This window comes from Hyperolius riggenbachi, chromosome 11 (assembly GCF_040937935.1).
Source record: "Hyperolius riggenbachi isolate aHypRig1 chromosome 11, aHypRig1.pri, whole genome shotgun sequence".
Taxonomy (NCBI): domain Eukaryota; kingdom Metazoa; phylum Chordata; class Amphibia; order Anura; family Hyperoliidae; genus Hyperolius; species Hyperolius riggenbachi.
In genome coordinates, this window is record NC_090656.1 from 135,197,326 (window position 1) to 135,220,657 (window position 23,332).

The following is a 23,332-nucleotide window of genomic DNA, read 5'->3' on the forward strand; positions in this document are numbered from 1 at the left end:
TTACGCTTAAGAAAAGAAAGAGTTAATATCCTGGACATCTATGTGGAAAGTATCCAGTGACAGGATGAGGGATCCAGCGGCATCTAAATATGCTAAAGAGACGTACAAACAAGGAAGCACTTTGTACGCAGTGTATACACAGCGCTGAATGGTTTCTATGGTGAAGGGGAGGCGCTATGAGGAGATGTTAACGCTTATAAGTGGTGGATGCAGGCTGATGGGCAGCTCTGAAGAAGAGGGGTGGACCCCTTGAAACGTTAGCGTCCTTACGCCATTACGCAGCAGTGACGTCACTGAGTATCGTTCCACCACTGTGGAGCGCATCATCTCCGCTATAGGAAGCACAGGGATCCGCTCGGAGGATTCAATCTGCCACCAGACACACGCACACAGCCTCTCAATACTCAGGGAGCCGGCCAGAGAGAGACGGAGTGAGGCGGTGCGGGGATCTGTACGTACCCGGTCTGCAGGAAGGGTAACGTATGCGGACTCTGTAATTCAGCGTCTTCCTTTATTGAGGTGAATAAGTGCTCATAATTAGGAAGCACTTTATGAATTGATGAATTTGGATCTTAATCCTGTGTGACTTCACCACATTGCCACGAACTGTTATTATACTGCCATTACAAGAACTATTACAAGAACTTTCTATATGCTAAAACGAGTCACATAACAGTTTATGAAGCAGGAACTATATCAGTTTTTTTGGTTTGTCATTTTGGCATAATTTTTGATCTTTTAGGCCCGGTTCACATTAGCGGTGGCTATCCGGAATAGCCGTGCCGGAGCCGCACCGCATGCTGGCCGGACGAAACGGACGCACGGCATAGCAATGTAAGTCTATGCCAGGGTTCACATGTGTCCGTTTCGTCCGGACCGGAGCCGGACCGGATCCGGACTCCGGTGTCCGTTCCAACATGCGCTATTTTTTGGTCCGGCTCCTCCGGCAGCCGTATCCGGGGCGGAGCCGGACTGCACCATCCGGCCAATGGAAACCAATGAGAACCGGAGAGCGCACAACACACTGGCAAAAAATCCGGATGTTCTACCCCACTTCCTATGAGGATTGTTGCGGCGATATTGTATCGGGGACACATGGGCAACCATTTTGGAGTGGAGCAGCACGAGCTGGAGATGTTGGCAGCATGTTGGAGGTGGAGGTGAGTGCTAAACAGCGGAGGGCCTGATTCCACAGGTCCCCCTTCTGCTGACCTCCCAGACCCCAACATTTTTTTTTGTTTTTATACAGGTTGTTATCTCTTTAAGAATCCGGATCCGGACCGCAACCGTGTTCATACCGCACGGAAACCGTATGCAACCGGACCGGATCCGGACAGGAACCGTACGGTTCAGGTCCGATCCGGCTCCGGTGCGGTCCGGACATCCGGTGCGGTTTTTGCAAAACCGCAAGTGTGAACCGGGCCTTACTGGGATCCCTTTTTTAAATATTTTTGAATATCACCTCACTGCAGTGAGTTTGAGTGAGAGTTGTGTGGTATTGTTTGAATGTGGGGAAGGTGCTTGATTGAAGCCTAGGATCAAAAAGTATTTTTTGCATTTATTGTATTTTATTGTGAACATTAAAGAGGATTAAATGTATCTCTAGCCCTGTGGACAATATTTTAGATTATATCAGATTGGGGGTTTGAAGATTACCGAGTCCACAACAGCTGCTGACAATTCATCTGGCGCGGATTGCTCTAAGTATTCAATTAAAATATTTTATATTTGTCATCATGCAACTGTAAAAAAGGCTGCTATTTATTATTATAATTTAGAAAATAGATTTTATTTCTGAAATCTTGTATTTTTTATTTGGGTCCACTTTAAATGGTACTTCTGGGATACCATTTACATATACTGTACTTTCCCTTTGGCAGCAATAACTTCAACCAAATGTTTCCTGTAGTTGCAGATCAGACGTGCATAATGGTCAGGATTAATTCTTGACCATTCCTCTTTACAGAACTGTTTCAGTTCAGCGATATTCTTGGAATATCTGGTGTAAATCCCTTTCTTGAGGTCATGCAACAGCATTTCAATTGGGTTTTGCCGTCAGGACTCTGACTGGGCCACTCCAGAAGGCATATTTTCTTCTGTTTAAGCCATTCTGTTGATTTACTTTTATGCTTTGGGTCGTTGTCCTGCTGCAACACCCATCTTATGCTGAGCTTCAGCTGGTGGACAGATGGCCATAAATTTTCCTGCAAAATGTCTTGCTAAACATTGGAATTCATTTTTCCTTCAATGATAGCAATCTGTCCAGGCTCTGACACAGTAAAGCAGCCCCAATCCATGATGCCCCCACCACCATACTTCACAGTTGGGGTGAGGTTTTGATGTTAATGTGCTGTGCCTCTTTTTCTCTACACATTGGGCTTGATTCACTAAACCGTGATAACTCATATCACAGCCGCACTAGTGTTTTCACACGCAATTTCATGTTTTGCGCGCAATCGCAATTATTGCAAAATTGCGAGCGAAAACACTAGTGTGGCCATAATATGAGTTATCACAGTTTAGTGAAACAAGCCCATTGTGTTGTGTGTTTCTTCCAAACAACTCAACTTTGGTTTTATCTGTCCACAGAAATCTGTCCACAGAATATTTTGCCAGTACTGCTGTGAAACATCCAGGTGCTTATTTGCAAACTTTAAATGTGCAGCAAAGTTTTTTTGGGGATAGCAGTGGCTTCCTTTGTAATATCCTCCCATAAACTCCATTCTTGTTTAGTGTTTTAAGTATCATAAATTCGCTAACAGGGATGTTAGGATATGCTAGAGACTTTTGTAAGTCTTTAGCTGACAGTCTAGGATTCTTCGTCACCTTATTGAGCCTTCTGCACTGTGCTTTTGCAGTCATCTTTACAGGACGGCCACTCCAAGGGAGAGTAGCAGCAGTGCTGAACTTTCTCAATTTATAGACAATTTGTCTTACTGTGGACTGATGAACGGCAAGGCTTTTGGAGATACTTTTATAACTCTTTCCAGCTTTATGCAAGTTAACAATTCTTAATCGTAGGTCTTCTGAGAGCTCTTTTGTGCGGGGCATTATTTACATCAGGTAATGCATCTTGGGAAAAGCAAACCCAAAACTGGTGTGTGTATTTTTGATAGGACAGGGCAGCTGCAACCAACACCTCCAATCTCATCTCATTGATTGGACTTCAGCTAGCTAACACCTCACTCCAGTTAGCTCTTAGAGATGTCATTAATCTAGGGGTTCACATACCTTTTCCACCTGCACTGTGAATGTTTCCATGGTGTGTTCAATCTAAACATGGAAACATTTAAATATTTGTGTGGTATTAGTTTAAGCAGACTGTGATTGTCTATTATTATGACTTATGCCGGGCATACACGGCTAGATTATGCGCCGGAATCGAGGCAGCAGCTCCTGCTCGTCCCCGCGGCCGTCCGGATCGATTCCCACTAGTCCCCACAGGACGAGCGTATTCTTCCATTGTTCGTTTTCTTCCATTGTCCGCCCGCGGGTATCAAGCAGGGAATCGATCCGCGCGGTGATTGGACCTGTCGGCAATTATCAATCGAGCCATCAGCGGCTTGATTGATACAAAAAAAGAGCCGTGTATGCCCGGCATTACATGAAGATCAGATCACATTTTATGACCAATTTATGCAGAAATACATATAATGCCAAAAGGTTCACATATATTTGATTGCTACTGTATATACTGTATATATATACTGTATATATATATATATACTGTATATATATATATATATATATATATATATATATATATATATATATTTACACACATAAAATTTCCCTAGGGGACTTTCAAAAGCAACGTGATCTTTAAGTCATGTGCCTTTTTCTTGTATTGCTACCGCTTTCCCTGTATTGTATAGATTCCCTGTGATTGTCATTTCTAGAAAACCACTTCCCATTTCTGGTGTCAGGAATTGATGTGGTTATACAGCTTGTTGTTTCCTCTTTTTACTCCTGATTCTGCCTGTCTGGGACATGACCTCTGCTATGGCAATTTCCTTCTATGCTACAGCAGACATTTACATACATCAGGAGGTGGAAAGGCTTGCAGTGTCTGTGGAATTTGTTATAATGAAAACGTCAGCAGGGAGTGACTACAAGTGGCACACTTGACTTTCAGTGTGTAAATATATTATTTCGTCATTATATTATTATTACTTTTTGCGTTTAGATGGTGCAGAGGCGTAGCTAGGGCTTTCAGCGCCCGGGGACAAAGACTATTAATGCGCCCCCTAAGGTGAAGGCTGCAGCGTGTGCAAAAAAGGGGCAAGGCTACATAATAAATGTAGGCGTGGTTATGGGTGGAGCCAAATGTACAGGAAGTTAGCAGTAGGGCCCAGTATAGGTAGGTAGTGCCCCAGTATAGCTAGTATAGTGCCCAGTATAGGTAGGTAGTGCCCCAGTATAGCTAATATAGTGCCCAGAATGGTGGGTAGTGCCCCAGTATAGCTAGTATAGTGCCCAGTATAGGTAGGTAGTGCCCCAGTATAGCTAGTATAGTGCCCAGTATAGGTAGGTAGTGCCCCAGTATAGCTAGTATAGGGCCCAGTATGGGTAGGTAGTGCCCTAGTATAGCTAGTATAGTGCCCAGTTACAGTATAGGCAGGTAGTGCCCCAGTATAGCTAGTATAGTGTCCAGTATAGGTAGGTAGTGCCCCAGTATAGCTAGTATAGTGCCTAGTATAGCTAGTATAGTGCCCAGTATAGGTAGGTAGTGCCCCAGTTTAGCTAGTATAGTGCCCAGTATAGGTAGGTAGTGCCCCAGTATAGCTAATATAGTGCCCAGTATAGCTAATATAGTGCCGAGTATGGGTAGGTAGTGCCCCAGTATAACTAGTATAGTGCCCAGTATGGGTAGGCAGTGCCCCAGTATAGCTAGTATAGTGCCCAGTTACAGTATAGGCAGGTAGTGCCCAGTATAGGTAGGTAGTGCCCCAGTATAGCTAGTATAGTGCCCAGTATAGGTAGGTAGTGCCCCAGTATAGCTAGTATAGTGCCCAGTATAGCTAGTATAGTGCCCAGTATAAGTAGGTAGTGCCCCAATATAGCTAGTATAGTGCCCAGTATAGGTAGGTAGTGCCCCAGTATAGCTAGTATAGTGCCCAGTATAGCTAGTATAGTGCCCAGTATGGGTAGGTAGTGCCCCAGTACAGCTAGTATAGTGCCCAGTTACAGTATAGGTAGGTAGTGCCCCAGTACAGCTAGTATAGTGCCCAGTTACAGCATAGGTAGGTAGTGCTCCAGTATAGCTTGTATAGTGCCCAGTATAGGTAGGAAGTGCCCCAGTATAGCTAGTATAGTGCCCAGTATAGGTAGGTAGTGCCCCAGTATAGCTAGTATAGTGCCCAGTATGGGTAGGTAGTGCCCCAGTATAGCTAGTATAGTGCCCAGTATGGGTAGGTAGAGCCCCAGTATAACTAGTATAGTGCCCAGTATGGGTAGGTAGTGCCCCAGTATAGCTAGTATAGTGCCCAGTTACAGTATAGGTAGGTAGTAGTGCCCAGCCCAGTATAGCTAGTAGTGCCCAGTATAGGTAGTAATAGTGCCCCTGCGCCCCAGCAGAGTTCCCTTCTGCCAGGCTTCACTCACTCACCGTCAATACAGTCTCAGACAGTGCTGTGCTGTGCCTCTGGTCACCGTCCTCCACCTCTCCTCCGCCTGCCTGGCAGCCCTGGGCTGATCTGGTCTGGGCTTCCGGCTCCACTCCACGCTGCCTGTCTAGAAAGCAAGGGGCTGGCTGGCAGCGCCTTTGTCTCTCTGCCGCTCTGTGCAGCGTTCCACTGCTATGGACGCTGCGCGGCGGTGCGGAGATGACGTGTGACATCTCTGAGTGCGTGGGGAGATCCGTTCCGGTGCTGCTGGCGGTGAGATTCCCTTTAACCTCCCTGGCGGTTAATTTTTTTTGCCAAATTGGCAAAAATCCTTTTTTTTTTGTTTTTTTTTGTTTCATGTAAAGCTACCAGAGTGGTAGCTACATGAAACACCACTAGAAGGCGCATGTGTCCCTCTAGTGTGATCGTCGCCGGCATCAATAGCAAACAGGGGAACGCGTATATAACGGTACATAATGGTGCATTACAGAGTGGCTTCTAGTCTAGTGGCTAGTGGGAAGGATAAGGAGGAGAACAATGTAGTCGGCCTGTGCTAAGCTGAGACGATTCGCCAATCCGCATTGGGGTCTGATACCTTTAACCAGAGACAATATTTTTTTCGTTGTGTATTCAGGTTTTTATTGAATGTTCACAGGAAGGTCCAAAACAGAATAGGGGGTCCTTGCCAGGCTTGGGGAGCACAACTATTAGGGCTTCACGCATAGAGCATGGAAGGGAGCCTTTCTCAAAGGCGTCATTAAAGGTTTGAAGAAGAAGCGGTGCTATATTTTCATCGTATCGCTTATATATTTCGATTGGCAGGCCGTCTAGGCCTGGTGCCTTTTTTTTTGGGGAAAACTGGCAATGGCGATGTATATTTCGTCTAGAGTTAAGGGTTTATCTAAAGCCTCACGTTGATCAGGTGAGAGTTTTGGTAGATTTGTTTCTGCCAGATATATTTCTGAATCCGACTGGGTAGCAACAGTGTGAGTGGTGTATGCTGAACGCATCTTAAACAGAGTCACCTAAGTGACCTTAAGAAACGAACCAATTCGTTGCCTGTAGTAGCTGAATGCAATATATTTTTTATATATACAGAGAGACTGTGCAGCCAATACCCCTTCCCCAAAACTTTTTATTTTATTTGGCGTGAGAATGTCCAGGAACTACAAGAACATGAACCAATCAGACCTGGAAAATCTATGTCAAGTGAGGAACATTGACATCGTCCATAAGACAAAATCGGACATGATAAGAGACTTGTGTCAATGGGATACCCAGCAACTGCGGGAGTGGGATGTGTCCGCTGAGGTGGACAACGGCCCATCTGTCTCAAGTCCAGGAGAACCGGAGACTGGAAATCCTGACTGCATGGAGGTTGAGCATCCCCTGCTACAACGACTGCGCAGGAGAATGCTGTACTGGACTGCCCATTTGTGCAGATCATGTAATGCAGCAGGCATTACAAAGACTCATGGACACTGACCCAGAGAAGTACCTGCAGTACATGGCAGAGGACGCATGAGGAGTGCCAAGCTGCTGCCAATGAACGTCAAGCGTGAGAGGAGCGCCAAGCTGCAGCTGCAGAACGCCAAGCGAAGAGGGATGCTGCTGAGCGGGAGCGCCAGCATGAACTGAACATGGCCAAGGTGCAACAGTCCAGCCAGAGTTCATCACCAGGGCCGTTTCTTGGGCAGTGCAGGCAGGGCGGCCGCTCTAGGTGCAGACCGGTAAGTAGAAGAAGGGGGCGCAGGCAGAAGAACATAACCGCTAGGGAGCTGGTGACACGTGGTGCAGTCTAATGGAAGAGTAAGATTATCAGCGCGATCACCTTCCTTGACTCCTCCTAGGCTGCCTGCGTCAGATGTCAATTTATCATCACCTCACCACCGCGTGATGTCACCTGATGCCCTGTAGCAGTACTACAGGCTGTCGGTGCGTGGCACCCATGGAGTAGTAGGCTTTTTGGGCTCTCTTTGTCTGTGTGTCTCCTGGATGACACTCCTGGTCACTAGTAAGTAGGCAGATCTACTTGTGACCTGTGGCTGTGTGACTGTCCTTAAAGAGTAAGAGTATGCGAGTCCATGGGGGGGCACGATTTTTACACCCTCATCCTGAGTGCAATTTAGTCTAGAAACTGCCCTGTTCATCACCTCCCCTTCCTGCTGTAGCAGCCACATCACTTGTAAGTGCAAAGTTTAAATTTGCTACTTTCAAAAAAGATACTGATATTGACTTGTTTTTGCAGTCTTTTGAAAAAGCATGCCATCAGTATCGTCTGTCCCAAGACCAGTGGGCCAGAGATCTGACACCTTTGCTGCGCTACAAAGCACTTGATGCTTTTGCAGAGTTATCTGTGGAAAAGGACAATGATTATGCCGCTATTAAGGACGCTATCATTGCCAAATATCAACTGTCACCAGAGGCCTATCCTAAAAAGTTCAGGTCCTGGCAGAAAAAGATCTACGGACTCTTATCAGGATGTGTTCAGCAGTTTATGCACTACATGCCGCCAGTGGACTCTAGGCCTCACAAAAGTGGTGTCCTGGAGGACTTGATAGTACTAGAACAGTTTCTGTATATTTGCCCTGCCGATGTACGACAGTTTGTGCTGGAACGGAAGCCTGAGTCAGCGACTGTTGCCGCATACCTCGCTGAGACCTTTGTGACTACCCGAGTTTCTGACACACGCAGAACTGCACCATCTAGCTGGAGAGGAGGTCAGCCAAACACCCTGACAGACCCTCCTGCCCCTGTGAGCCGTCCGCCACAGAGGTCACCCAGTGCAGCTGCTGCCCCCAGGCCTGAGGCACCTGAGGGGGTCACCTGTCACTACTGCTGCAAGACCGGACACATGAAATTCAACTGTCCTGAGAGGAGATGGACTCTCCGCCCGCCACCAGGTACTTTACACACTGGGGGGAGCACCAGGGGGAGGTGTGTTGAATGTGCCCAGTTCAAGGGTACCGGGTTCAATAGTACCTGAGTCAAAGTTACCTGTGTTTAATGTACAAACTGTCTGTTGTAATGAAAATGTAACTGTACCTGTCACTGTCATTAATGCATGTGTCAATGATGTGGAAAATGTCAGTGATTGTAATGCTAATGCTGTGCCTGTGCTAGCAGTCACTCAAAGTGCTGCAAGGGTTGTGGACTCAGTGCCGGACTCCTCGTCCAGTGCTGACCCGAGAAGTAAAAGCTTTCGGCCGTTGACGTCGTGTGACATGAGTCAGCTGGCTGAAACTGACAGTGCTGCATTCACAGCAGCGCTAGAAAGTGACCCAAGCCTGGAGGCGCTCAGGCAGCAAGCTTATGAGCCCATCGCAGAGGGGCCCACTTTCAAGGTGTATTGGGAAGGTGGGAGACTGTACAGTGAGGCTGTGTAGCCAACTGCAGGTAAACCACATGTGAATACCAAGTGGCTCATGGTACCGAGTGCATTCAGGGGGCATGTGCTGCACTCCGCACGTGACAGCCCTCTGGCCAGGCTCTTGGGGGTCCGCAAGATACTTGCCTGTATTCGAAAACAGTTTTATTGGCCCAGGATGAACATGGATGTAGCCAAATATTGCAGGTCATGTGCTGTCTGTCAGGAGAGGGGAGGGTCCAGGGATCCCTGTGGGGTTCCCTTATGTCCACCGCCACTTAGCAAGAAGCCCTTGCATGGGATAGCTGTTGACATACCTGACCCACTGCCCGTTGTCAGCAGTCCTGACAGACCCCACATCAGAACGTGGTGGCGCAATCGCACTGCCCGGAAAAGTCCATGTCGGGTCAATCCTGAGGGTAAAGGACAGCGACCTGTCCAGGTGAACCGAGTCACAGGCTCCAATGGACTATCCCGCTGTAAGGGTAAACTAGACCTGACAGCGCAGATAGCCGCTACGGGAAATCATGGAGATGCCTCCCGAGCAGCCCTCAGGAAGGGGAGGTGTCATGGCCAGCCATGAAAAGCGCAGGCGATTCAGGAAGATCCACACAGTCGGTTTTCTGATCGCTTCCCGGTTAGATTGCGCAGTTCATTGCAGTGATCAGAATGACATTTTTTCTTTTAAAAGACAACTTTGTTTCTCTTACACCAAATGGCTAGAGTCATTAAGGAACCTTCCCCAGGCACCCAGCTGTGTTAAGGGCCCCCATAAATCAAGTCTCCACACTTCTGAGATGGCAGAAGCTCATAAAGTGAGTCCTGCTGCAGCCGAAGTGGCACCATCCCCAGCAAGAGTTCTCACGTAGGCCCTGAGCTGAGAAGTTCAAAGGAATACAAATCTCTCCAGCTGGGAACTATAAACTCCAAGTGAAATGTTACTTATAAGATAATCCATAAACTGCTATATTTGTCATAATTCCTGTGTTGCAAAGCTGCCAGGCCCTTCAATTTCGCAGAGTGTGTCGGTCCTTACATGACACTTGTACTGAGAAGATTCCAGAACAATCTGACTTATGGACCATAACTAAGACAGGTCCAAGGTAACCCGGTGATACTACATAAGTCCCACTCCTCGTGTTTGGTATCATTGTTCTGGATAAATCCTGACTGACCTGAAAATGTTATTTAATCTGCCCTGACCTGTACGGTTCTGGGAGATAGAGCCCATATATAGTTTAGATATGGTTTTCTGTCTCTATGAGAAGGGGTATGGCTCATCTCAGGTTCCAAGGGGTGTGTGGTCCCCGCCCTCGCTCCTCCTTACTGTGCCAGGAGTATAACCAAAGCAGAGGACCCAAGATCCATGTCCTCCACCTTGAACATCATCCGGATTACATATTGCCAGCTTGAGGACATGCTTGCAACCATCTGGTTTGGACTTTGATGCTGAGTCCCCTGATCCAGAAACAAAGGAACTTAACTTGCTTTCCCAAAAAGGATATTTCCACCTGAACTCTAAGTATACCATTATTTTTACATTGAGATACCCTTGTCTCTATAATTGTTACTTTTAATGATTTTCTGTATATATTCATTATTGTATATTACATTTATAATAAAAGACCTTGAGTCATTTGTTGCCTAGCTACACCCTGTTTCAGCCAACCAGAATGCATCCGCACTTTCTGAAGATTCGCTACCGAGAAGTGTTGTTATTAGCCAGAATAGCCTGGGTTAACCATTTTTATTTACAGGTCTTAGCATTAGTCAGAGTGGGCTTCTCTTTCCCATTTAAAAAGAGATGGTGGCAGCCTAGTATTTTGTGTTTTATAGTTCATGCGCCTCCTTCTAGTCTGTCTGCAGCCGAATTCCAGCGGTTTCCACGCACCAATTGCGTCCATGAGACTGGAAGGTCTGTGAGCGGAAACCTATTGGAAGGCATTGTGCGGTACGGCCACCAGGAGGTGTGTGACAGTAGGGTCTTTGTTTTTTCATATATATTAATTTAACATAGCATTCGTTACCTGATGGAAAGAATTACTCTCCTGATTTTATTATAGACATCAGAAAGGGTGTGGAAGATTTCAGTTTGTAATATTTTATAGAATTCTGAGGAGAGCCCGTCTGGGCCGGGAGATTTATTATTAGAGAGACTTTTGATGGTTTGTGTAATTTCTGAGGTGGAAATAGCTCAGAAGAAGCCTCTATCTTAAACGATTCTAAGTTTTCAAAGGGGGGTGGAGTTAAGCTAGTTAGAACTTTGTGCTTCATCAAAATTAAATGAGGTTGAATAAAGGTTTTTAAAGTAGCTGAGAAATATGTCATTTATTTCTTTAGGGTGACGTTTGAGTTCCCCCTTTTCATTTTGGAGACCTGAAATTGGGGCAGAATCAAATCCCCCTTTATCTATTCTAGCCAGGAGTCTGCCAGCCTTGTTGCCATGTTTAAAATATTGCAGTTTTTTATAAGGTTGTGTATATATCTCTCTCTGTTTGAACCATTTATCAGCTAGAGTTTTAGCTTTAAAGGGGTTCTTTCGCGAAAAAAGTAGGCAGTTAAAAAATGTGACAGATGACAGGTTTTGGTCCAGTCCATCTTTTTAAGGGGGATTCTCAGGGCTTTCTTTGTTTTCAACAGCATTTCCTGAACAACAGTTGCAAAATCTAACTGACATAATAGTGTGCAAGTGATTAGGGAGGCCGGCTGGTATCTTGCTATTTTGGCAGTTAAACTGCTGTTCAGGAAATGCTGTTGAAAACAAAGAAAGCTCTGAGAATCCCCCTTAAAAAGATGGACTGGCCCAAAACCTGTCATCTGTCACATTTTTTAACTGCCTACTTTTTTCGCGAAAGAACCCCTTTAAGCCAATGTTCTCTGGAGGAAGGTGGTTGCTGATACTGGAAGTATGCTTTTCTGACTAATTTTAATTGTGTGGCGTATTCCTTAGCAACTATTTTCTTTTTGGAGCTGACAAAGGCTATGATATGACCTCTAAAAACAGCTTTAGCAGTATCTCAAAGGAAGTTTGGGTTGTTTTATGGGCTCTATTATCTTCATAGTATTCAAACCAACAGGAACGTAATAAAGAATGGAATTCCTCATCACTGTAGAGGTAGGTTGAGAATATCCATATACAGTCGGTGCCTCTAGGCCTAGGGGATTGTTCAGTGAGTGTGATCGATATTGGGGAATGGTCATAAATAACTGGATCGTGTATAGTGGCAGAAGTCAATTATGTCTAATAAATAAATCAATTCTAGAGAAAGATTTGTGGGGAGGGGAGCAGAAAGTGTATTCCCTGTCATAGGGATGAAAATATCACCATGTGTATTGTAGGGAAAGGGAGGTGCTGAAGTCAAAGAGGTGAGTAGGTTTAGGACAGGAAGGGGCAGACCTGGGGTCACACTGTTTCCTATCTTCCAGAGGGTGAATGACATTGTTAAAATCTCCCCCCACTATCAGGTGAGGGTTTGATTCAGTCGATAATTGAGTACTAATACGTTGGAGGAAGGCTAATTTACCTTCCTGGGGGCAGAGTCGGGACAAGGTCCTTCAGCACCCAAGGCTGAGACACCAAAGTGCGCCCCCCCCCCATACCTCCCACCCCAGCCGTCAGACACTGATTGCTATTAGACTAATAGGTGCCACAAGGCCCCCAACCTCCCCAACACCTTCATCTCTAGTTATCTGGCTTGCAGTCACTGTCATGTATCCCCTTTTCTTATTTCTTTCTGCTTCAAACACAATTGGGAATGACCGCTGAATGAATTGTGCGACCCCCTACTCCACTGCGCCCTGAGGCTGGAGCCTCTCCAGCCTCTGCCTCGGCCCGGCCCTGCCTGGGGGCCATATAAATTGTAAATAATTAAGGAGTTCCCTGGCATAGTAAGTTTTACAGCAATACATCTTCCTTCAGTATGAGTGTAAATCTGCTCAACTGTACATTTGAGTAGCTTATTGATCAGGATAATGATTCCTGCTTTTTTATTAATCGAGCGGGAACCATAGCAGTGAGATACCCACTTTCTTTTTCATATATTGGATTTCCTTAGGGCCCAAATGGGTTTCCTGAAGGAGGGTTTTATCTGCCTTAAAGGGACACTTAAGTCAAACAAAAAAAATGAGTTTTACTCACCTGGGGCTTCCAATAGCCCCCTGCAGCTGTCCGGTGCCCTCGCCGTCTCCCTCCAATCCTCCTGGCCCCGCCAGCAGCCACTTCCTGTTTCGGTGACAGGAGCTGACAGGCTGGGGACGTGAGTGATTCTTCGCGTTCCCAGACACAATAGCGCCATCTATGCTGCTATAGCATATATCATATACTATATAGCAGCATAGAGGGTGCTAATGTGTCTGGGAACGCGAAGAATCACTCGCGTCCCCAGCCTGTCAGCTCCTGTCACCGAAACAGGAAGTGGCTGCCGGCGGGGCCAGGAGGATTGGAGGGAGACGGCGAGGGTACCGGACAGCTGCAGGGGGCTATTGGAAGCCCCAGGTGAGTAAAACTCATTTTTTTTGTTTGACTTAAGTGTCCCTTTAAGTGCTTTATGATGTCTGAGTATCTGAGCACTCTTAATTGGGGAACGTAGTCCCTTGACATTCCAGGATATGATTTTCATATTTTAAACTCTAGTACAGGTGAGCAGAGAGGATAAAGACACTTTTCTTTAGTTAATACAGCGGGATATACAATAAATGCAATGAGGAAACCCATTTGGAAGTAGGCAATTGGACCCAGAAAGAGAGCAAAAAACCCCCAAAAAGGAAAACTAGAACCAGTTCTGATTTGTAATAGAGTTAAAGGAAGCTGATCTTTAGGCATAGGGCTTGATTCACAAAAGAGTGGTAACTGATAGGACAAATTTTCGCGCGAAACGATAATGGTTTTGCGCACAAATGCGAATTTTCACACGCAAACGATATCGTTTTCGTGCAATAAAATTGCGTCTGCACGCAAAAACATTATCGTTTTGCGCAAAAATTCGTGATCGTGCGAAACGCGAAAACGGCCATGCTATCAGTTAGCACTCTTTTGTGAATCAAGCCCATAGTGTTCATTGGAACATGAGGGAGTAAAACAGTCTTGAAACCATCTTCCATAACAATTGGAAAGAAAGGGATAAAAAATGAAAAAGGGAAACTTTCTCTATTTAAGCTGAAACATTATGGATGAGGAAAAATACAAGCAGAGACTACACTTCTTCCCTGTGAAAGACAAAGCTTCCTCGCTTCCGAAGCCTAGGAAGCACTTTGCAGCAGTATGCTGGACCAAAATGAGAGTTCAACCAGGATTACCTCTTGGAGAATGTCTATGGGAGGTTTCAGATCGGGGAGAGGGTGGAAATTTGGAGAACAGGTATTTCTCTGCATCTTTAGGATTCTTGAATGTCTGAAATGTGTCGTCATCCTCAAATATCTTAAGTGGCAGGATACAAAAAAAAAATTAGATTTTTTTCAAGGCCAATAAGGAACATGCTTTGGTGAAACCCTGGCGCCTCTGTGACACTTCATACGAGTAGTCCGCGACTCGGCTACTCACCATAGCCAACTCACTTGGCCTAGTACAAAACACCAACACCCCCACTCACACTGCAGGTCACACTCTCGACCTTATATTCACTAAATCCACCACCATTGCAGACCACGACATCGCGCCATTTCCACCCTCAGACCATCACCTTCTCACCTTCAACCTCCTCACGGAAGGCACCTCCAACCTACCCGCCCACCCACCTGGTCGATAGCAGCGTGACCTACGCAAGCTCAACCCTAGCGTCCTTGCTGACCCCCTCCATGCCCTCTCCTCCACTCTCCCCACCCTAACCTGTCCTAATCTTGCTGCAGCTCAGTATCGCCAAACTCTCTCATCAGCCCTAGAGAAAGCTGCTCCACCAATATTCCGCTGCAACCAACCCCCTAACCCCCAGACCTGGCGCACTACCCATACTCGCAACCTCCAGAGGGAAACATGTGCCACTGAACAGAAATGGAGGAAAACTCGACTTGGCCAGGATTTCCTACAGTAAAAGTCTAACCTGCTGCAGTTCCACACTGCCCTTGCTGATGTTGGGCTTGTAGCTGAGATTGCATTCACACCAAGTGCCTTGTCTTGCTGCAGATTTCTGTCTGTCTCCTGACCTAAGCTTCTTGCAGATTTTGATTACCTGGCTGTTGCCGACCCGGATTGCACCTGACTACGTTTCTTCTGATCACCAGTTATTGACCCGGCTTGTGCCTGACCTTGCATCTTACTGGATTTCCTGTTGCCAACCTCGGATCGTTAAAGGACCTTGCATGAATGCTGCCTGCCCTGATCTCGGCCTGTTTTGACTACGCATCTGAATTGTGATTACACTTTCGTCTGGATTGCCTCAGCCTATAGGCCTCAGGTGACTATTTAAGTATACTGTGTTTGCATTACCTTGCTGTGTTTGGTGAATGCTATATGCCAGGTTGTATGCTACATCTACCTGCAGGGTTCTGTAGTTTGTTGTTAGGCAGGAGTTTATGCAGGTGTTAGGGCTGGGTTATAGGTCAGTCATATGAGCATACAGTCTGACCTATAGCAAGTAGGCAGACGAGCCTGACAGTGTCCATTTTAGTTAGCGAGTAGTCACAGTTCCGCTCACATTGCAAGATTCTGCGATCTGTTCCACCCAATCGCGCATAAGCTTTAAGCTCTGTGGTAAGGCCTGTAAGCGATTCAAAGACAGCAGCTTCCACTGTGGTTTGTAGATCTGGGGTTAGTAGTTTCATCATCTCTTTGGACATTTGTTTGTAATTAATTGGATTGGAATTGTCTTACCCTCCTTGGAAGGTGCATCAGAGTCCTCTCCCCAGTCTTGCTGTGAGCTGTTGTCTTGGTGGTGTCCACGCATCCCCGTACCTGACGCCATCTTGCCTCGCCTCGTGCAGGCGAGTTAGAGATGTCTCCCCCGGAAAGTGTCAAACAGGTGAGGTAGCTGTCCATACGGATGCCCTCAGATGCAGAGGACTGTGGGCAGCTCGATTCTAAAGAAACACAGCGATTTGCAGGGGTTGTATGGCTGCAGGCTGCCTGACTTGTCGGAGCTCCACTACTCCTCGTCTTCCATCACAGGCTCCGGAACCAGAAGTCAGTCAACTCTGTTCTTTTTAATGATTGTTTAGAGCAGCAAATATTATACATATGTATGTAGCTTTATTGTTGAGGACTTATGGCTCAAACCCACTAGAATCCTTTTCTAAGCGCCAGTGATTTGAAAAAGTTCTTGCTAATGCAATGCTATGGGGGGGATCTTTTATAAAATCACATTGCTTGAGTGGGATCACACATATAATATTACATTAACAAGCAGGGGTGTTGCTAGCTCCAAAGATCAGTGGCAGGTGCCCCATGTGTCCCCCAGGCAGGGTCAGGCAGCAGGTGGCACAGTACTCCCCTTCGGCCGCTTGGTCTCCGAATTCTGCAGACGTCTTCTCTTTCGGGCTTCTCCCACTAGTGTCTGAAAATGAATTAGACACTAGGGCCTTGATTCACTAACTGGCACTAAGCCGGTTAGTATGCCTTATCACTTAGTGGGCACAAACTACAGCACTAACCTTATCTGAGGTTAGTGTGCCTTATCTGAGGTTAGTGTGCCTTATCTGAGTTAGTGTGCCTTATCTGAGGTTAGTGTGCCTTATCTGAGTTTAGTGTGCCTTATCTGAATTTAGTGCCTCTTAAGTAGCTTTGTGCACACTAAAAGATGCACAAAGCTACATCTCGCACTGCACCGTGCACAGCGCGCACAGCGTAATGCGTCGATCTTTGCACGCAGTGCGACGATAATGTCGCACCCGCTATACTGTATATGAGGCGACCATAAGGTCGCATAGGATGCGACGATAACGGTGCACTTACAGTATAGCAGGTGCGATGTTATCGTGCAGTGTGCGATGTAGCTTTGTGCATCTTTTAGTGTGCACAAAGCTACTTAAGGGGCACTAAGTTCAGATAAGGCACACTAACCTCAGATAAGGCACACTAACCCAGATAAGGCACACTAATTCAGATAAGGCACACTAACTCAGATAAGGCACACTAACTCAGATAAGGCACACTAACCTCAGATAAGGCACACTAACCTCAGATAAGGCACACTATCCTCAGATAACGCACACTAACTCAGATAAGGCACACTTACCTCAGATAAGGCACACTAACCTCAGGTAAGGCACACTAACTCAGATAAGGCACACTAACCTCAGATAAAGCACACTAACCCGCTTACCGCCGGTTAGTGAATCAAGCCCAGTGAGAGATGCATGCTCCCTATGGAGGCTGCAGGCACCACAGGTTCCAGCATGTCACCACAACACTCGGCATGCCCCATAGAGTTACCACAGCACCCAGCATGCCCCATAGAGGCACCACAGCATCCAGTTTGGCACCACATCACCCATCATGGCGCCACATAGCACCCAGCATGGCACTAGAGTACCCAGCATGCTTCATAGAGGCACCACGGCACCCAGCATAGCCATAGAATCATCACAGCACCCAGCATGCCCCATACAGGAACTAAAGCACCCAGCATGCATCCATAGAGGCACCACAGCACGCAGCATGCTCCATAGATGCACCACAGCACCCAGCATGGAACCACAGCACCCAGCACTGGCAATGTGAAATTCTCACTGGAACCCATTGCTCTATAGCTATGCCAATGGTCTGTATGGCCCCTCCCACAATGTAATGTCATTACCATGGTTCTGACAGTTGGTTGTCTGTGGCGCTTATTGCATTGTGGGAAATAACAGCTTTTTAAAACTACCAAGCTAGCTGTATCTCCATCTGTGCATAGAACTCTCAGTAACAAACATTAAAGAGAATCTGTATTGTTAAAATCGCACAAAAGTAAACATACCATTGCGTTAGGGGACATCTCCTATTACCCTCTGTCACAATTTCGCCGCTCCTCGCCGCATTAAAAGTGGTTAAAAACAGTTTTAAAAAGTTTGTTTATAAACAAACAAAATGGCCACCAAAACAGGAAGTAGGTTGATGTACAGTATGTCCACACATAGAAAATACATCCATACACAAGCAGGCTGTATACACCCTTCCTTTTGAATCTCAAGAGATCATTGTGTGTTTCTTTCCCCCTGCAGTTCTCATGCACTGAAGTTTCAGGCTGCTTGTTTTTCTCCTGCAAACAGCGTTGCCCTTGTCTGTAATTCTTCAGTATGTGAAAGCCCAGCCAGCTCAGAGGACGATTTATCCAGCTTGTAAAAGATAAGAGAGAAGAGAGAAGCTGCTCTAATCTAAATAATACACAGGCAGTGTGCATAGAGGGGCCTGGAAGGGGGAGTTCATAGCAGAACCACAACACTGAAGAACTTGGCAGCCTTCCAGACACAGGCCGACAAGTCTGACAGGGGAAAGATACATTGATTTATTACAGAGATAGTGATAGCAGAAAGTGCTGCAGTAAGCCACAACACATTAGAATAGCTTTTGGAACTTGTAGGATGATAAAAAACAGGATGCAATTTTTGTTACGGAGTCTCTTTAAGTGTCGCTTCTGTCAGACTTCTACTGCCTACTGTAAGTGACAGCAACATAGGAGAAAAGTAATTTATGGCTCATTTTACTCTGAAAAAATGTACTTCTTATTTGTCTATGTTTGCACATATTTTCAATTTTAAAATTTTTCACTGTAGCGCACCCCCCCCCCCCCCACCCCATTGCCAATTCCCCGCTGCCTGCGACCGGGAGTGCTCTGCGCAGGCGCACTATGTCGTTGTGACGTAGTGTGCATGCGCAGAGTACTCCCGGCCTGGGGTGCACGATTAAGGAAGTGCATCCCTGCGCAGCACCTGCACAGTTAGCTGCGACCACCCTGACCAGGAGGCAGGTTCGGGGGATCGGTATGCATTAACGGAGGGGGATGGAGCAGAACGGGGGGAGCGGTGGGCATGAGGAGAGCCCACTACACATGCCTGCTACCCCCGCTTTTAAATAGTTTTTTGAACTACAGTATCCTTTAAGGACGCTGTAAATACATTTTTACTCAAGAGTAAACTTCTGGTTATACAGTATGTACACTACGTATATGATGGTGAGTTGCATCATTATCTGAAAAGAATTTCGCAAACGCGTGCACTTCAACATAGAACAAGTTCCTCTAACCACAGGAAGTGGGAATGAGAAGATCCAGAGTTCAATGAAGTTTTATTGTGGTTAATTGTTTCTGTGCTTTCTAGGACCCACAGAAGCAGTATGTTATTATTATCACAGGAGTATTACCTTTCATTCACTGGGCAAGTGTGGGGTTATTGCATTGCTTACTCATTAAACAGACATGAACCCACCTCTTCTGGATGGTTAGTACTCCTCAATCTTATGTCGTTTATGTATTTTGCTATATTTACTTACCTTGGTCTTGCTTGTGGCCGTATGTCATGAATAGAATATTACTTCTGTCACCTCTCCTGTTGTTCTTGTGGTGGCTTGCTCATTCTTGGAACAGACCGAATGACATTGTTCACTGTACCTATCACAGCGATGGCTCTATGGTCTGATGTACAAAATCACGGAAATACTGCCATGCACAGACAGCGCACAACAATATAACCCTTACTTCTGGCAGAAAATACCTTGAGTTATGCTATTAGCGTGGCACGGCGTTAGTAATGCTCATTACTACAGCAACGGTCGTGCTACTCATATACCGCGGGTCACCCTAATGGTGTAACTCGTGCTACTTGCTGCCAGAAGGGTAGTATTGTTGTGTGCTGTATGTGCACGGCAGTATTACCATGATGTTGTGCTCCAGGCCCAATATTACTATTTCCAGTATGTATATTCATGTATGCCTTTTTTTCAGATTAAAGAGACTCTGAAGCGAGCAAAAAATCATATTTTTTTCTGAATCTTCAGCACTATAAGGCAAGATGATTCGCCGCATTCCCGCGGCAGTACAAGGTCTTTATCCCTCTAAATCCCGGGGCAAAATCCTATGACTTTTAAAAATCTCCTCCGGGCAGGAGGAGGCAGAGCTTTGGGCTGTAGCTCTGCCTCCAGTCCATTAAATCACCACTGATCACCGTCTCTCCCCACCCCTCTTAGTGAAAGAAGACTGAGAGGGGTGGGGAGAGGCGGCGATCATCAGTGATTGAATGGACTAAAAGCAGAGCTACAGCCTAAAGCTCTGCCTCCTCCAGGAAGTAACAAAGGATTCTCTCCGGGAGATTTCGAGGGTGATAAAGACCTCGGACGGCCGCGGGGATGCAGCTAATCATCTTGCCTAATACTGCTGAAGAGGATTCGGAAATAAAAACAGGCATTTTTTCTCACTTCAGACTATCTTTAAGATTTGTTAAACAGAAAGAAATTTACCTTTCTGTCTGGGTTTACCTCAGGCCAGTGCATTTGCAGTGTGATGTTCCACCCCCATTGCATTGCACCACATTCACAAATCATCATTCATATGATGCCGCCGCTGAGTGTCGTGACAGGGACCCAGGGCCATATGCATATCGCTGCCTGCAACTCCCACCCCCCGCACCCTCTTCACCGCCCGTTGCTCAGTGAGGTACTCCCTGCTGGACAGGAAGTACGTCACTGGGATTCCTAGGTTTCCCAGGCGTATTCCCATTGATGCGCTGCCGCACCACCGCCGCCAGTGTGTTTAAAATGTAATGAGTTGCCCATTGACTTATTGTTTCTGCCACTGCTGCGTTGCCGCAGAAGTCTGATGGTAACCCGGTGTTGATTTTGCAACGGCTCGGCTGCAAGACGGGCACTTTCGGCACGACGCAATGGGTGTGATAGGCCTCATAGACTTTGCGTTGCGTTACCATGCGTGCAAAAAGGGTAACGCAATGTAATGAAACTGGCGTAATGTAAAAGTGGCAGCAATAAAGAAAAAGTGACTTTGTGTCAGGCAATACCTGTCCAGCAACTTCTGCAACTCAGATTGTGTTTGTACCTCTGTCTTGTGTGCATATGCATACTGTATCTTCACATTGGGACCTGGCTTGCCTTATATGACTACACTACACTCAACTCTGCCTGCATCTACCTTTGGCCTGAATATTATTTATGTCTGTTTGCTGCCTTCCCTGGGTTCTCTTGAACACGATATTTGTCACTCGTCAATAGTAAATAGTCAATACTGACTAGTTTGTCCCCAAACAGCAGTCTGCATCCCGCATTCTCTATTCTACCCTATGGTACTTTATGTTCTCATTATCACCAGTGGGCCTTTAGCCCTGAATCTCAGCCCACTGTGCCCTGGATCTCAAGGCACAAAATGCCTACCATGGTGCCCCAAATCTCACACGGCGCCTGCGTCTGTTACCATTGCGCAGCTCTCTGCATGTCGCCCAGTGTGGGGTTTCTCGCCACGGCAGCACCTCCCCCATCCCAGCTCACATGGTGCATCCATTGCCATGATGCTGGCACCACTCTTAATAGGTCACCTGGTTCTGGGTCTCTTGGCTGCGGAAGATGTGCTTAAGCTTTGCCCGCACGCCATGCGCTCTCCTATGGGCAGCCACAGCCTGAAGATTGGTATATAGCAAGCGAGGTAAGCAGCAGAGGCAACATTTTTGAATCTTAAATGTGTGGTATGTGTGATTTTTTAGGAGAGGAGTGCGGATGTGTGTGTGTGTGTGTGTGTGTGTGTGTGTGTGTGTGTGTGTGTCAGGGTAGTATTTTGAATATTAAGGTAAATGTGAAGTGATATTAAAGAAAAAAAGATACCATGACTATGGACAGGGATGGTTCTGGATCCTGTAGAGCATTCCCTGTCTTCTCTTGCTCCCCTCGTTCCAGCACCATCACCCCTCTTTAAATTTATGTGCACAATACGGAGCCACCCGAAGGCTCACAGATGTGTATTCGAGCAGTTGGTGGTCGAATACACATAATGGTGGTGACAACAATAGAATAAGGGGAGCAAGAAGGACAGGTAATGCTCTTTAGGAGCCAGAAATGTCCCTGTCCATGGGTAAGTATCAGATTTTTTTTTTTAAATGTCACTTCACATTTATTTTATAGAGGGTGCAGGCTTTAGAAGTATTGAAATATAGGGTGATGGTGGGTGATGCAGGCTATACAGCAATGGGGTTCATATTAAATCATCCTGAATTTCATATCTATTTTAATTTATTTCAAAAACTTTTATTTGATAGTAGCTTGAAAATACAAGAGGGGTGAAATGTACATATCAAGAAATGTTCTTATATGTCACATATAGTAAGATTGAGAGAATCATAGCAGATACAATAAGGCGTCAGGTTCAGATCAGTTACAGTGGTAGAGACCGCATATCGTATGCATATATAATTTCAATGCTACCTCAGTAAAAGAAAAAGTAAAAGCAACTAAACTAAACAAAGTATAGTAGTACTAAATAACAACAGCTTTAAAGAAAATACAGTATGTAAAAATTGCCTGTACCGTGTCAGGGGCAGAAGTGAATGCAATACGTCATTTATCAATTTCTCATTTATAAAATATAGAGGGGCATTTTAGAAAGATTCCAAGGCCTCTTGGACACCAATGGGAAAGGCAACTTGGATCCATAGTGACCATATTTTTTCGAAATGGTGGGTTCTGTCCAACAGATTGGCTTTAATTTTTTAATTTAACATAGTAGTATGGATTTGAGTAAGAACACAGTGAAATGATAAGGATTTCTGCTGCCATTGAGAAGCTATATAGGTTTGGTGGGGTAAATAATTAATTGAATGAGTTTATGCTGGGCATAATAAAATTTCATCAGGGTGTATACCTAAAAGGCAAATGGTCAAGTCTACATTTGAATAAAGGTGAATCGAAAGGGTTGTTTTAATCTTTTGAATGCTCTTATGCCAGAGTTTAGCCACTATTGGACAGGACCACCAGATATGGTACATCGAGTCTGTAGCCGAACAACCTCTATAACAAAGTTCTGATCTATCATGGTAAATTTGGTGAAGTCTTTCCGGCACCATATAGGATCGATGCAACAGATGCAAAGATACAGTAGGATGCGAAAGTTTGGGCAACCTTGTTAATCTCCATGATTTTCCTGTATAAATTGTTGGGTGTTATGATAAAAAATGTCTGTTAACCACTTCCCAACTGAGGGGTTTTACCCCCTGACCACCAGAGCAATTTTCACCTTTCAGCGCTCCTTCCATTCATTCGTCTATAACTTTATCATTACTTATCGCAATGAAATGAACCATATTCTGTTTTTTTCGCAACCAATTAGGCTTTCTTTAGGTGGGACATTATGCCAAGAATTATTTTATTCTAAATGTGTTTTAATGGGAAAATAGGAAAAAACGTGGGAAAAAAATTATTGTTTTTCAGGTTTTGGCCTTTATAGTTTTTAAATAATAC

General features: G+C 45.6%; 1 protein-coding gene across 2 annotated transcripts in view; it reads left to right on the forward strand.

The window, feature by feature from the left end:
* The first annotated feature begins 306 nt into the window (after positions 1-306).
* The window catches only part of LOC137538047 (inositol-trisphosphate 3-kinase B-like), a 426,334-nt gene continuing 403,308 nt past the window's right edge, over positions 307-23,332 (forward strand). The window contains exons 1-2 of one of the 2 annotated variants that reach the window (XM_068259990.1): positions 307-519; positions 15,190-15,362. The gene's annotated coding sequence lies outside the window, so the exon portion shown is untranslated. The remainder of the gene's footprint in view (positions 520-15,189; positions 15,363-23,332) is intronic. The other variant, XM_068259991.1, reaches the window with a different exon arrangement.